Below are 13,506 nucleotides of genomic sequence, written 5' to 3' on the forward strand. Positions count from 1 at the left end.
ATGCCAGGTCATCGACCTTTATGTCAAAAATCGCCTCCATTGTGCAAGTCCCAGCATTCTGCACTGGTGTCCATATACCAAGAATGTCCTCAGTATGCCAGTATTTCTCAATGTATGTTCCATATGCCATGAATTATCTCCAGTATGCCAGGCATTAAGGGCACTAATGCCAATAATTACCCCCGGTGTACTGGTGCCAGTATTTTGTCACAGGTGTCTGCCATTGTAAGACTAGCTGCAAGTTTGCCAGGACCAGTATTGTGCTCTGGGTGCCTTTATAAGACAATAATTACCTTCAGTATGCGAAGGACACCAACAAACGCACAAGCATCACATCACATTGTCAATCACATACTCACTCACACTCATTCTCTCTCACTCGCACTCACTCATTCCTTGTCACTCTCACTCTCTTACACCCATTCCTATTCAATCTCTCTCACTTGCATTCACTCTTAATCTCGCTCATTCTCCCTCATCCATACTTACTGTCACTCACCGAGGTTTTCTAAAGCTTTGTGCAAGAGTTGCGTCACTTTTGTTATGCAAACCAAGCACAAACTGCTAGGGGGATTTACTATCCAACGCAAATCAGGATTTGCGTGGGGTAGTATCCCAAAGTAATGCAATGTTGTGCTATACTCTGATTTGCGTTATTTTGCATTAAAGGGGTGTTCCATAGGTGGTAGATGGGTGTTTTTTCACAAATCCTTATCTACAAACATTGGTAGACAGGAATTTGCAGCAAAACTTACACCTCCTCAAGGTAGGTATAATGAGGAGACATGTTTTCATTTCATCTCATTTTTACAAAGTGGGAAAAGTCTTAAAGCATACTTTTTGTATTGGAAGGGACTCCTACCAGTAAAGTCTCTATGCGTCAGTGAACGCACACACCCTTGCACTATGGCGCAAGGTTGTGTGCATTGGCGCATGGCTGCCAAGAATGCACCACCGCAGGAGGAGAGAAAAAGGCACCATATTGAATAAGATATTATGCCTTTTTCTCTCTTCCTTTGACGCAAGGCAGCGTAGCAACTTTGGTGCAGAGTCGCCTTGCATAAAAAGATAGCAAATCTGGGCAACAATCTCGCTTTACTACCAATTACTGACTCTCACTCATTTACATACACACACACACACACACGCACTTACACATACACACTCGTTCTCACTTAAACACACTGGCACTAGCAAGCAAACACACAACATACATTTAAAACCATTTTTACTTACAACAGCTGCTACCAAAGGTCCTAAGTGTGCTCCATTTTGTACTAGACAAATGGTGAATAATAAAATATTATTCACTTTTAGAGTAATAAAAATGTCAGTCACAATTAGAATAATGACAATAAGGAATGGAGAACCGCTCCTGTGTTCTTGGCACTGACTTTGCCACCCATAAGGCCAGTGGTCACAAAGGCAGTGCCAGGGGTCGCAAAGGGCAAGTCCTAAATGATGTTCAACTGTAGACCTCTTACAATGCATGATAAATAAAGCAGCGGAGGCTACTTTCCAGGCAACCGAGGTTCCTCATCCACCAACAAAGAGGGTATTAGGTAAAACTCCCTGACCAGGGTATAGACACCATTTATGAGGAGGTAAAGTATGGGCATATGTGCAGGGGACTGAGTTGGCAGAAGTGATCCAGCATCTGCGTGCCATATTTGGCACCCCCGCTTCTTCAGTAGAAGAGGAGAATGACTTCTTCCTGCACTATCTGAGGAATGAACCTGAATCTCTTCCTGTGCATAAGTCATTAAGGAAAGTTCTGTCTAGGGACTGGGCAGATCTGGAAAAGACTAGCCTTGTGACAGAAAATATCCCTAAGATTGATTTCCAAGAAATTCCTAGCCGCAGTTAAAGTGAATTCTTTATTGGCAAGCATGTTTTCTCAGGGGACTATTAGTTCGGAAGGTGCAGCTTGATCTTATGAAGTTGGCAAAGAGATCAAAGGTGCTATAAAAAAGACCTTATAAAGCATCTGACTTTGGTTTATGAGGAGGCCCTTATGCACAACACGGTGCAGTCCACCTATACGGTGCAGTCCTTCTTCAGTGATTTCCAACCATTAGCTGAGGAGTTAAAACAAGGACTAGACTGCATCTCTTGTCTGTGTAGGATGGACCAGCAGGTCAGAGGTTCATCTAGACCAGTCCTGGGATCTAAGATTACCCCTTCTAGTAGAACTAACAGGGATTTGGAAAGGAGAGAATCTCCCATCTCTATCGGTGGTCTATCTTCCAGGGATGGAGAATTTTCTCCATCACTGACCCTATGTCTGTGATTTGTTTGTTTCTAGCGTTCCAGAAGAGGTTCAGAACACCATGGACAGACCTCTTCACCTCATCCCAGAGCTCTCTTCTGTCGAGTTTCTGCTCCCTACTTCCATTTTCAGAAACATAGGGGGTAGCGGCGATGAGTATTCAGTGGCTCAAGTAGCTTCTATGTACTTTCTCCCAGTTCCTCTATTGAACAAAAATCTTCAAAAGATATGGGACAATCAGGACTTTGCTCTTTGCTCCTACATGGTGCCGGAGACCGTCGCTTCCTCTTCCTCCTAAGTTGCCCGTTCACCCTCCTTGGATCTTTCCTCTTTGTCTGTCTTCTCTCAGGTCCCCTCACCTGTCAGATGACTAGTTCTGGAGTTCTGCATATGGAAAGGGTGAGGTTAACATTTTTAAGTTGTTCTGTTTAAGTTGCTCTTTCTATTCAAAATTCTAGAAGACAGAAAACTCTCAATCTGTTTTGGGAACATTGGAAACATTTTGATTCCTGGTTTGTTTCTGGAGGTTTTCAGACCTTTTCTTGCCATAGGAGTAAGATATAAGATGGGGTTTATTTTGAGTCCTTTCTTAGCCAGTGGCTGGCCGTCAGAGCTATTAGAGGTTCTAGTCTTGCCCCTTCCGAAACGATGGTCTCCCATTTTCTGAAGAGATTATCTTTGAGAAGTCACGCAGTGCATCCCATGGTTCCATTTTGAGACCTTTCTATGGTGCTTAACATCCTTCAGGGAGATCCTTTTTAACGATTAAGTCTGTTTGTCTGAAATTTTTTACCTTAAAAGTTCTCTTCGTGGTCGCCGTCTCCTCTGTGTTTCCTGCAATAGTGTTTTTGAGATTAGGAGCCTTTCTTTGTGGCTAAGGTCCCTTCTTCTTTTCATCTTTTTTAGGATCTTTTCATTTCTGTGTTTTTCCTTCTCCTTCTTCGAAGTAGGAGGCATTTTATTGATCTCTATAAAGAATTTTCTTCTGTCTAGACAGGACTTCTCAATTTCTGCAGTTAGACTAGGACTCTGAGTAATAAAGATTGCTGGGAAGTAATCAGTTCTAAAGTTTCTGAGTTCATCTTTTACACCAAGTCTCTTCTACAGCACCTGTGGCCTCTCCACCAACTAACCTGTTCCTCTGTACCATTATCCCGAAACTCTCATACCTTATCCTCCTTTGTCTGCAAACCCCCTGCTTTACATGTCCCCCTTCTGCCGGCATGCCTCAGTGTATGTGAACCCAAAAATAACTTTTCACTAGACAACACCAAAACTCTTGTCTTTAACAATGTTAGTTTTACTTCTTTTCTGCTGGTGTTAGTGTCCTGCCATGATATCTGTTCCTCATTTGCATAAAATGACTGAAGGGCACTGGAGGGGATCACACAAGGGATGGCTGCTGGACTACCCTGACCAATAACTATATTATTTGTAGATAGCATGTCACTTGTAAAGTAACCCACGTGTTATTCCACAATACCCTCCCCTTCTCTAGCTCCTAGGATGCAGGCCTCACTCTCCTTCGCACCAGTACATTTTGCCTCCTTCCACCTGCATCCGCTGCCTCTATGGTTCCATGTGTTTTATCTACGGTCACTCACGGACTGGCATGGTCCAATCGGGAGTGTTTGTCCACTACATGGATGACAGTGACTAGTTTCTCGCACAGTCTGGCTGACTCGCCCGTCTAAGGTGGCCAGATGGCTCCATGTCACCAGGACATCAGTTTTCCATTCATAAACTTTGCTTTGTATATCATTTCATCAGGTGTGTTGTTGCAATTGCCTCAATTAATATGAACCAGGAATACAGCACCCAGAACACACTAAGTGTAGCAAAGTTCAGGATTGGAAAAGTGGCGTCCTGGTGACATGCAGTCATCTGGTCTGCCGCCTACTCCCGTTAATCAGAGTCTCGGAACACGGCAGTTCTTCCCACAAGGAGGCATTCACCAATGCTCATTCAGAGGCTCGTAGATCCCTGGCATGCAAACCCACCCCTCCCCCCATAGGTGCTACGTTTCCCAGATCCATGCGTGATGTGCTGCTCCAGTCCCGGTTTTTGCCTTTGACCTCATGGGCTTGTAGCCCAGCTTTATAATGGAATAAACATGATTACAAGTTCCCTGGCTTTTCGTGCGGGACTAACTTCTGTCGTTCACCTCTCAACCTATGCTTTTCATGCCGGGACACTCCATGGGGTGGCTGAGCGCGCTATAAATTGCTTTCATCATCATCAGAATAAGAAGAAAAAACTTGGACTGGAGCAACACCTCACCCATGGACCTGGGACCTTCACCCCTGAATCCCCTCTCGCCCCCTCCTCAAACCCCCTCAGGAAGCCTTTATGGTAATGTTACACGTTTTACGGGGGCTGTCCCGCCAACACAGGGAGACAATTGTCTGGGAAAAATAACAGACACGGGATTGAATGGCGGACACAATCCACCCAGTGTTACCAAACCCCCACAGCGCTGCCCCCTTCATTCACTGGGCACTGCCTCTGGCGGGGAAGCAAGCACAGAGGACAAGCTGAAGAGAGGTCGAGAGAACGAGAAGGAAAGAGGGAGAGAGTGGGGGCCTGCCTTGTTCACATGGTGTAATCAGCTGAAATGAACAGTCTTTTTTCTAATCTCCGCGTATTTTATTTCTTGTTTGCATGTGAGTATGTCTAAACTATTTAGAAGATGGAATTTTACGAGTTTCATGTTTGGCTTCTTTTCCTGTGCACAGTCATCTTTTAATGTGTTTGTCCTGGTCTGGTGCAGGAGGGTAGCAGCGCTCTCACGTTCTCAGGAGTGAGAATAATTAGCATGTTTGATGACATCATAGGAAGTGATGTGACACAACCACTACCATCAATGACAGCAGAGGAGGTGACATCAGTGAACTAATAAAAACAATCGTAAAATGAATAAAACAGCACAGAATCTTCACCAAAGTAGGCTTTCGGCCAGCAAACGTGGGGGATGTTTCCAAACCAGCTCCTGGTGTTTGCTGAAGGGGTCTGCTGGAGGGCTGCCCCTTTAGTGGGATGGCTTTCTGCACCCTCCAAAGCTCTGCGCTCAGTAGAGCACTGAACAGTTTCATTTATGGTTCTGCCCTTCTCATCAAGTGTGACTGTCAGCGACTCTGGCAAAGACTAATGCAAGCGTAGACAAAGTAAACAGAAAACTGGGTGCAGAGCTGCCCAAGGACACACAGGCAGTCAGAGGAGGAAAGGGATCCAATGGGAACACTCTGCCCATGGGAACAAGAAAGTCAAAGCTCAGAAAGAACAGGAACTCAAGAGGCAGTTCTGCATTCAGAATAACAAACTCCCAGGATGTGAAGACAGGTATATAGGAACACGAACAATAGAGGGGAGGTGAGGCGAAGCACCCGGGAGCGCCGCACAGTAAGACTGACGCTCAGTACGTTCCTTTACCACTATTGCTGTTACCGATACTGACTGCAAATACCCACATACAGGATACACATGCAAAGGGATGTTATAAAAGTAACATAAGGAAAATACTCACAGTGGAGAAGAAACACCACCTAGTTTGTCAACTGTTCACACGGATACTGGCACTGAAACAGAAACATGCAAGGCGGGAACAGCAAGGGCGGAGGAGTAAATACACAGCCGCGATAGACATGGAGCTAGCGAGCAGGCCCGGACTGGTATGTCCGGGCACCGGGCAATCCCCCGGTAGGCTGGAGGGGGTGGGGGCCGGTTTTGTGACAGGGGGCCGGTTCTATTGCTGGGGCCGATTTGGCCATGTGGAACCGACCCCTGCGCGTGTCAGAGAGAGACGAACAGCCAGGCATTATCTTTTCTTTGCTCCGTTCGTTTTTTTTGCTTCTCTGTGAAATGGATCCAAAAAAGGAAAAACAGTCCTGGTAAGTATCATGCATCAGGCGTATGCGTATTTCACCACGCATGCACACTTGCAAGTTGAAAACAAATAAACCTTTCGAAATCGCATGTCTTTTTGCGCTCCCCCGGCACAGCCGTGGCGCTGTAACAGATTTACCCGACGAGGGCACCAGCTTGATTAATCATGGCTGTTGGTTCCGGATGCTGCTGCAGCACACGTGGTGAACAGTCTGACTGCAATCTCAATAAACTAGTGGCAGGCTGCAGGGGTGGTAATGGGAGCGGCGCCGTGACAGAGTTCTGTGCCGACTTGAGGGTCCTGACCGGCGGCGGCCTCTGGAGTTGCTCCTCAGCAGCCTAGAAGCACACCAGCCCCTCCTGTGCAGCTGCTTCGAGCCACACAATTATGCCGATGTTTATTGCAGAGGTAGTCATTGCGGCGAGGTCCGGCCCGTACAATTACCGCTCCTCGAGCCAACTCACATAGTAAGTTGCGCCTCAGTGAGGTATGAGTTTTCTACAAAGTGTACTTTACATTTTATTAATAGTGCTAGCGCGCTGCTAGTGGTTCCGGTTCTAATAATTTCAGCGCCAGTTTGTGACCTGAGTTTTTTGGACTAAATAGTAACGTTTGTGCTGCTTATTCACAGCGAAACCCTCTGCGGTGCAGTCCCAGCTATGTTTGTGGCATCGTTCAATAAGAATGCAAAATGTCTTCAATTTGTAGCATTCCTTAAAAAGTAAAAATGTATTTAATTGCAAATTGTCCTTGATTTATGTGTGGTACGACGTTCCCGTTGTGCGCTCTCTATCAACATGTAACTAGCGTGTGTGGCAGAGTTGTGTTTTTTTTTACAAGACATGCGAATACAGTGTAGGTGTCTTATTCCATTGTTGTAAAGACAGAGGCCTAATTTGTCACAATTGTCTACTCTAAGCTATTAACCTAAGTTGTGCCAATGTAGCTTTGTTTTTAGACTGAATTAATCTATTTAGTAAACGGGTTCTCTTGGTTTCTTCTAGCGAACTTAATTCAGCACAGCTCACGTGTTCAGTATCTATATAGTAGCTCTCCGTGACAGCAAATTCTGAAAACAAATGTGTGCAGGGGCCATTCTGTTCATCTGGGCACTGGGCAGTGTGCGGGCTCTGCATTCACCTTATAATGTTATGCAATTATTTCATAACCTGTTGCAGAGGCATGCTTGGGAATTGCTTAGCAGTGACACAAGTGTATTTTAAACCGAACCCCTCTTGTTTTGCACATACTCCGGTTCTTATCTACATGACTGTGTTTTTGTCTTAACAATTGCATTTTATTTCCCATGGGTTGTTTCTTTAGTACATTGTGGCGTCTTGAGGTCACCTAAAAGCGATCTTGGGAGTTCTGTACTTTGTTTTCATGTTACACCTGACCTAGTGTTGTCCTCCGTACCGGAGTGTGCATGTGCCCTGCTCTCCACATGCGGCCTAAGCAGAATATTGCTTGTAAGACCTGAACGCTTCTGTTTTTATAAATGACAAAACAAAAACCTTTTTTGAAAAGCAGTATGAAGACGGAAAAGGGAGAAATGGTCCCTTAAAAATAAAAACATTCTTGGACTAGTTAAAGTTCACATTTAATGGCTCTAAAAATAATTTTTTAATTACCATGATTGATCATTTGTGTGCAATTTATATCCCATGAAGTTTTAAAACACAAGCCTTTTGCAAGCAGGTCCCCTTCCTGTAACATTCATCTTAGAAAGGGGCAGTAGGTTAGTAAGTTTGCAATTCAGGGGCTATGCAGCAGCTTGAAAGTCTTTCCAAAGCTTATTACTGTTTTTAAGGGCGTAAGTTCTGATATTTAGCTTATTCCATGGACGTATGTGTTTGGTTTTATTTCAGGGGAAAATGTCTCTGTCACTGAGAACTGCAGTCATGCAGTCTGTCTCCGGTTAGTGCCCTTCCATTTCTGGTGCTTTGCTGCAGTTTTAAGACCTTGTTAGAGTTTCTTGTTGCTCAAATGGGTGTAATTTCTGACATTTATCTGTTTCCCTAATCTTCATTACTTGATTTTGCCCGCCGTGAAACAGTGTCACTCATAGTCATTGAAATGTCGCTCATAATTTCACTGAAATTATGAAAATGTCACACATAGCAATCTGAAACCTTGGCAGCTATGAAAACATGTTTGCTGGAAACGTCTCTTTTTCTGATATTTTTCAATTTCTAAGTGTGCAGCCTCGGGGTGGAGAGAAATAAAACATTCAGAATATGAAAAATAACTAACTAACTAAAGCAAGACAGGGTGGTTGCAAGGTGGCCAGATTGATTTATTCATATCTAAACCCATTAGCGTCACTTTACAGAGTTTGCTAGTGAAGCCCTACTTTTGTTTTCTCATCTCTCAACATTGCTTACCCTGGGTGGGAAAGTGCACAATTTCTGGAGGTACCGCAATACCTGCTTGAACGGTGAATTGGAAAACAAAATATGTACAGCGGCTTTGTGTTCACAAACGTGGTCTTTTTAAACCATACTGCTTATGTTTTGTAAGGATATAAGCATGGGCACTGAAACGGGTCCCTTCTGGCCCTGTAGTCTGGCCTTAACTTTTCAGGCAAAATCACTCACTAATTTCTGAATAATGGGTGTAAAAAGAAAAAGGTAACCATGTTGTTCCTAGTTACATTTCACATACTTTACTAAATCTTGCATTCCCTATGAGAGTTTGCTTTTTTTTATGTTGTTAACTTTTTTTTAGGCAGCATATTGCTCTTGTCTAGTGCATGATTTGAATTGAGTCACATCCAGGTGTTTATAGCGGGTCAGTGCAGTGCAAGTTTCTCTCAGTGGGGCAGTATGGTGTTCAGTGGGTGAGAGAAAGGGGGAACTATGGTCAGAGCTGCTGAATTTGGAACTGGAGAACCAGGTTCAGCCTTCATGACCAGTCCACCAGACCACTCTCCTGCGGGAGTACATTCCCATGCTAGGCCTTAGAAGGCCCCACAAGACCTTAGAAGCCCTGGTGTCTTAGCACCAGCAGGGGGATCCTAGCAGTGGCAAGTGTGGATTAACCTAGAAGGCCTGTCCGCCACAATTTATTCTGAAGTTCACCTTCAGTCTTGCAGGCAGGCCTATGAAGCAGCACACCATAGAGTGGCAGTAACTCTGTCACTGAGGTCACAGGAACTTTGAGCAGGGTGGCTCTAGGGCAGTGCGACCGCACCAGGCGCTGACCAGCCACGGTCCGTGCAGGTAACAGCAGTGGGGCAGAGGGGCCGGGTAAGGGGGGATTTCGAGGGATGATGCAGAGGGAAAATTAAATAAATTATTAATTTTCCCTCTGCATTGTCCCTCAAAAGCCCCCTTTATCCGGCCCCACCACCCACCGCTCTTACCTGCACGGACCGCGGCTGGCGCTGACTTCAGGTGGGGGCGTTTTGCAAGTATAATATGGTTTTAAAAGCACTTTTAAAAGCACTTGCTGCCTCCTTCCTGGCCTCCAACAATTTTCGGCAACAATAAAAATGTCATGATAACTCCAGTGATTCATGTTCTTAGTAGAGACAGAAGGTGTTTGGTCTAGTGGACGTTTTGACTCATGGAAAGAGGGTTAATGTGCCTGCTACTAAGAACATGTACTATACAGATCACAAAGTGCACATAATGTAAATAGTGTAACTGCAACAAATGAAACCGGTCCCAGGATGCTTGTTTCCAGTCCAGGGAGGACCTGGCTTGGCAGTTCGGGCTGGACTGTTCCCATTGGGCACAGGGTCAAGACTAATTTGCATATGGCTGGGTTCAAACTGGAATGGCATGGTGAGCAAAAAAACAATGGATTTAGGCCCAGATCTCTGTACTGGGGTGAATGCATGACCTTGTTCTGCATTCTGTTCATCAATTGTTGTTTTTGCATAATGTAAATAGGTCAGTGGGTTCCTGCTTTTGCCAGAGAGGCCCTATTGTTACTTGCAGTTAATAAGTTTAAATCCTAACATAGAACAGTGAGCTATTAACTGTCATGTAAGAGCTGCATGCAAACTGCAAGGTATAAATTAGATTGTTATGTTTTTTTCCCCAGTCTTTGATTATCCTAATGTTAGAAAAAATGTTTCATTTGGGTAGAAATCAATTCTGATTATTAAAGAGAACCCCCAACCATGGTATTACGTTTTAAATTCTGAGTTTGTGTTTCTCCAGACCAGTCACTATTAAGCTATGCTGTTTACAAGTATGGTTGTCATGTGACTCCTTCACCTTTTAGTCCTTTTTCTTATGTAACTTTTCCTATACAGTGATTTACACACGTATGATTGATTGTCTCTGTGTAATATGTGTGATGTAAAGCGCTCTCACACCTACATGGGTATAAGTGGTGCTGTAAATTTTCTGATACTTTATTATTTTGACATTTTTACACATGTTAACAGCCTCTGCAAAGATTTTTACCTATTAGTACCAGCGGAACATACAACTGCAGCAGTGAGAAAAGTGACCAGTCAATCTTTTCATGGGGCCCTCCACTTCACAGCAGCACAAGTCACATTTCTTAGTAACTTCTGATACGTTTGAGGTATAAACAATTTATTTGTTAAAATTGTCCAATTATGCAGCAGATGATGTATTATGTGGCAAATATGACAGAGCCATAATTATGTGGAAAACATTTGCAAACTAGGATATTTTGCCATTCATGTTTGATCTGCTCTTGTGGAAAAGGGAGAAGTGCTGATGACAGAAACTCCATGGCTGGGAGACCAAAGGCTTGCAATTCCACTTTTAAGGATATTTGGGACATTCTATGATTGGAAACGTATCCCGCTTTGTAAATGTATTTTAATGTCAATAACTAATATTAAACCTTAAATAAACATTTGTATCCATTGGTTAAATTAAATAACGTAATAAGCTGTAAGCGGTTAGTGAAATGGGAAACAAATACTAAAAATTGGGATATTTTGCTCTTTCTGCCACACCTCTGACTCCTCCTACTGACCCAATCCATGGGTTATTCCCGCCCTCAGATTCTCTGTCCACAGTTCCCCTACTTTTTTTCCCCCACTTCGACCACTGGGTGGTGGGCGCTGGGCGGCACTGTATGGGGGCGTTGCGATCAGGCCAGAGAAATGAATTAAAAGCAAAAGGGAGCAAAAGGCTCCTAAAGGGTCTAGGGGCAGCAGGGCTAGGCCCCGGCCCGGTTCCGCAGCGTAGTGTTTTTGTTTCTTGTGAGCAGGGGCGGAGCGAGGTGGTGGCTGGCCTCAGGCTCTAGGCCAGGCAGGCTCTGTTTAATGACTCGGGGAGCGGCTATACCGGACCCCGATCTTCCATGTAACTTAGCCAGCCGTGAGCCATCACCACCCCTCAGAGGTCGAAACATGCTACATGCATCAACCTGGAATCCTGGAGGACCTCGAGGGCATGTGGTGAGCAGGGGGCAGGAGGAGACTGAGAGCCTTCGTTATATTTCGGCTAAAGCATCACTCAGGCCTTTTCAAGAACTCATTAGAGAATACATACACAGCAAAACTAATTGGCAAAAAGTACATTGCCTCACTCAAGGGAAACCTAACTGGTCTTATGTTGCTTTTTAAAAAAAATTATTATTATTATGGGCCTTTTTTTCCTCAATGAACTGAGAACTTCAGACACTTCCCTTTTCAAGAACTATTCAGTGAGTGCACCCTTATGGCAGAACAACTCACCCCAAAGGGCACCCAAATCTTGCAGTTGCACCAGACCGCTACAAATATCAGTCATTCTTTATAAAAAGCAAACCAAAAATGTCTCAGCCCACACACAGCATTGCTGCAAACAGGTTACCAAATATTTAAAATAAATAAAGTGGGTGCTCACTGTCCCATATTGCTGCATTCACCTCAGAAGTGCAGTCACTGACCTATCACTGTTATTACACCCTGGCAGTGACGTGCTGCACCAAGAAAGAAAATCAGTCATCTTTAGAGGTGTTACTTCCGGTCGCACTAAAGAGTAGCAGCTCTTTGCAAAAGTGTTGGTACCACAAGGGTTGAAGTACACATTGTCTTGTACACCTTTTACTATGAACCTTTGCACAATTGTTTGAAGTTAAGTGCGTTTTTAAATGACTTTATGCTATTTTATATGAAGAATAAATTGGTTATATTTAAATTCATGTTTCGTGCTCGACATTTCATTTTTTAGTGTTCTCTGTAGGAATGTCTGTGATTAATGACTGGGTATCCTGGTGTTCCATAAGGTAATCATTTACTATGCTTTAAAAGTTAATACAATCTAAAATGTAATGAAAAATGTGCTGAAAAATGCTTTGTTTTGGCCTTTCTGTCTCAAATTTTCTTTGTGGGACAACCCCCTTAACTCCCCCTAGTAGTGGTTGCTCACGGCGCTTGCTCGCTACACACCATGTGGGAGCTGGTCTCACTTTTACTTGATTCACTACTTGTGTCTATTTTTGGTGCTCTCTGAAAGAATGTCTATGGGTACATATGACTGGGTGGGTAACCTGATGTTCTTTAAGGTCATCATCTACTATTTACTGTGCTTTGAAAGTTGATACAAGTGAATATGTAATGAAAAATGTGCTGTAAAATGTACCATTGTGGTCTGTCTTTTTCCAAAATTTTCTTAGGGGACAACCCCCCCAAACCTCACTAATAGCGGTCGGGCGCGCTCGCTGCGCTCGGTCGCTACGGGCCGGATGGGGGCTGGTCTGGAAAATTTTGCCAGGGCTGCTTTCAGTTCCCAGTCCGGCCCTGCTAGCGAGGAGAAGTGCTTAGCAGGAAAGAAGGGAACACAAAGAACAAACTTGGCAGAAAACAAGCAACAAACCACATGAGGGGAATGGAAGCTAAGACAGCTGGAATAGGAAGATAGCAAACTAGAAACTAGAACGAAGGGAAATGGAAAGAATGGCAGGGACGGGGAAAAGAGTAACGATAGAAAGAGAGCCTGTCCAAGGAGGCACTCAATGGTGCGGGCTCAGGGATCCCGCACTTCAGGAATGAGAAATCTTCAGGAAACAAAGATTGACAATAGCTCAGGAACTCTGGGAACGAGGGGCCGGTCAAACAGGAACACTGCTACAATGACCAACGCTGGACTCAAGGAAACGGGAGCTTGAAAGAGCTCACTGTGATCACATGCCTCAGGCGTGAGCAGGCTAGCACATGTCACCCATAGGTGGGTGGAATACCTCTACACATCCTTGGGTTGCAGATGTGGAGATGAAGCACGGAGTAGGGAATTGTAGGTTTCGGAGTTTTTAGCAACTGCAGACTGACTCCCACAAAACCCCTCATGGATCCAGAATGAATTAGGATTTCAGAATTGTGTCCAAAAGACTGGATTCAAGGTATGCATAGATTGGGAGGTCCGAAAGCTTATTTGAT

The 13,506-nt window shown here is 44.3% G+C and overlaps 1 protein-coding gene across 5 annotated transcripts in view; it reads right to left on the bottom strand.

The window, feature by feature from the left end:
* The window catches only part of LOC146782925 (cysteinyl leukotriene receptor 2-like), a 392,506-nt gene that overhangs the window by 61,661 nt on the left and 317,339 nt on the right, over positions 1 to 13,506 (bottom strand). Inside the window, exon 1 of one of the 5 annotated variants that reach the window (XM_085637977.1) lies at positions 5,793 to 5,825. The exons of the other annotated variants lie outside the window; for them this stretch is intronic. The gene's annotated coding sequence lies outside the window, so the exon portion shown is untranslated. Of the gene's footprint in view, positions 1 to 5,792; positions 5,826 to 13,506 lie in introns of those variants that run through there. 5 annotated transcript variants of the gene reach the window in all.

This window comes from Triturus cristatus, chromosome 12, assembly GCF_964204655.1.
Source record: "Triturus cristatus chromosome 12, aTriCri1.1, whole genome shotgun sequence".
In the NCBI taxonomy this organism is placed as follows: Eukaryota; Metazoa; Chordata; class Amphibia; order Caudata; family Salamandridae; genus Triturus; species Triturus cristatus.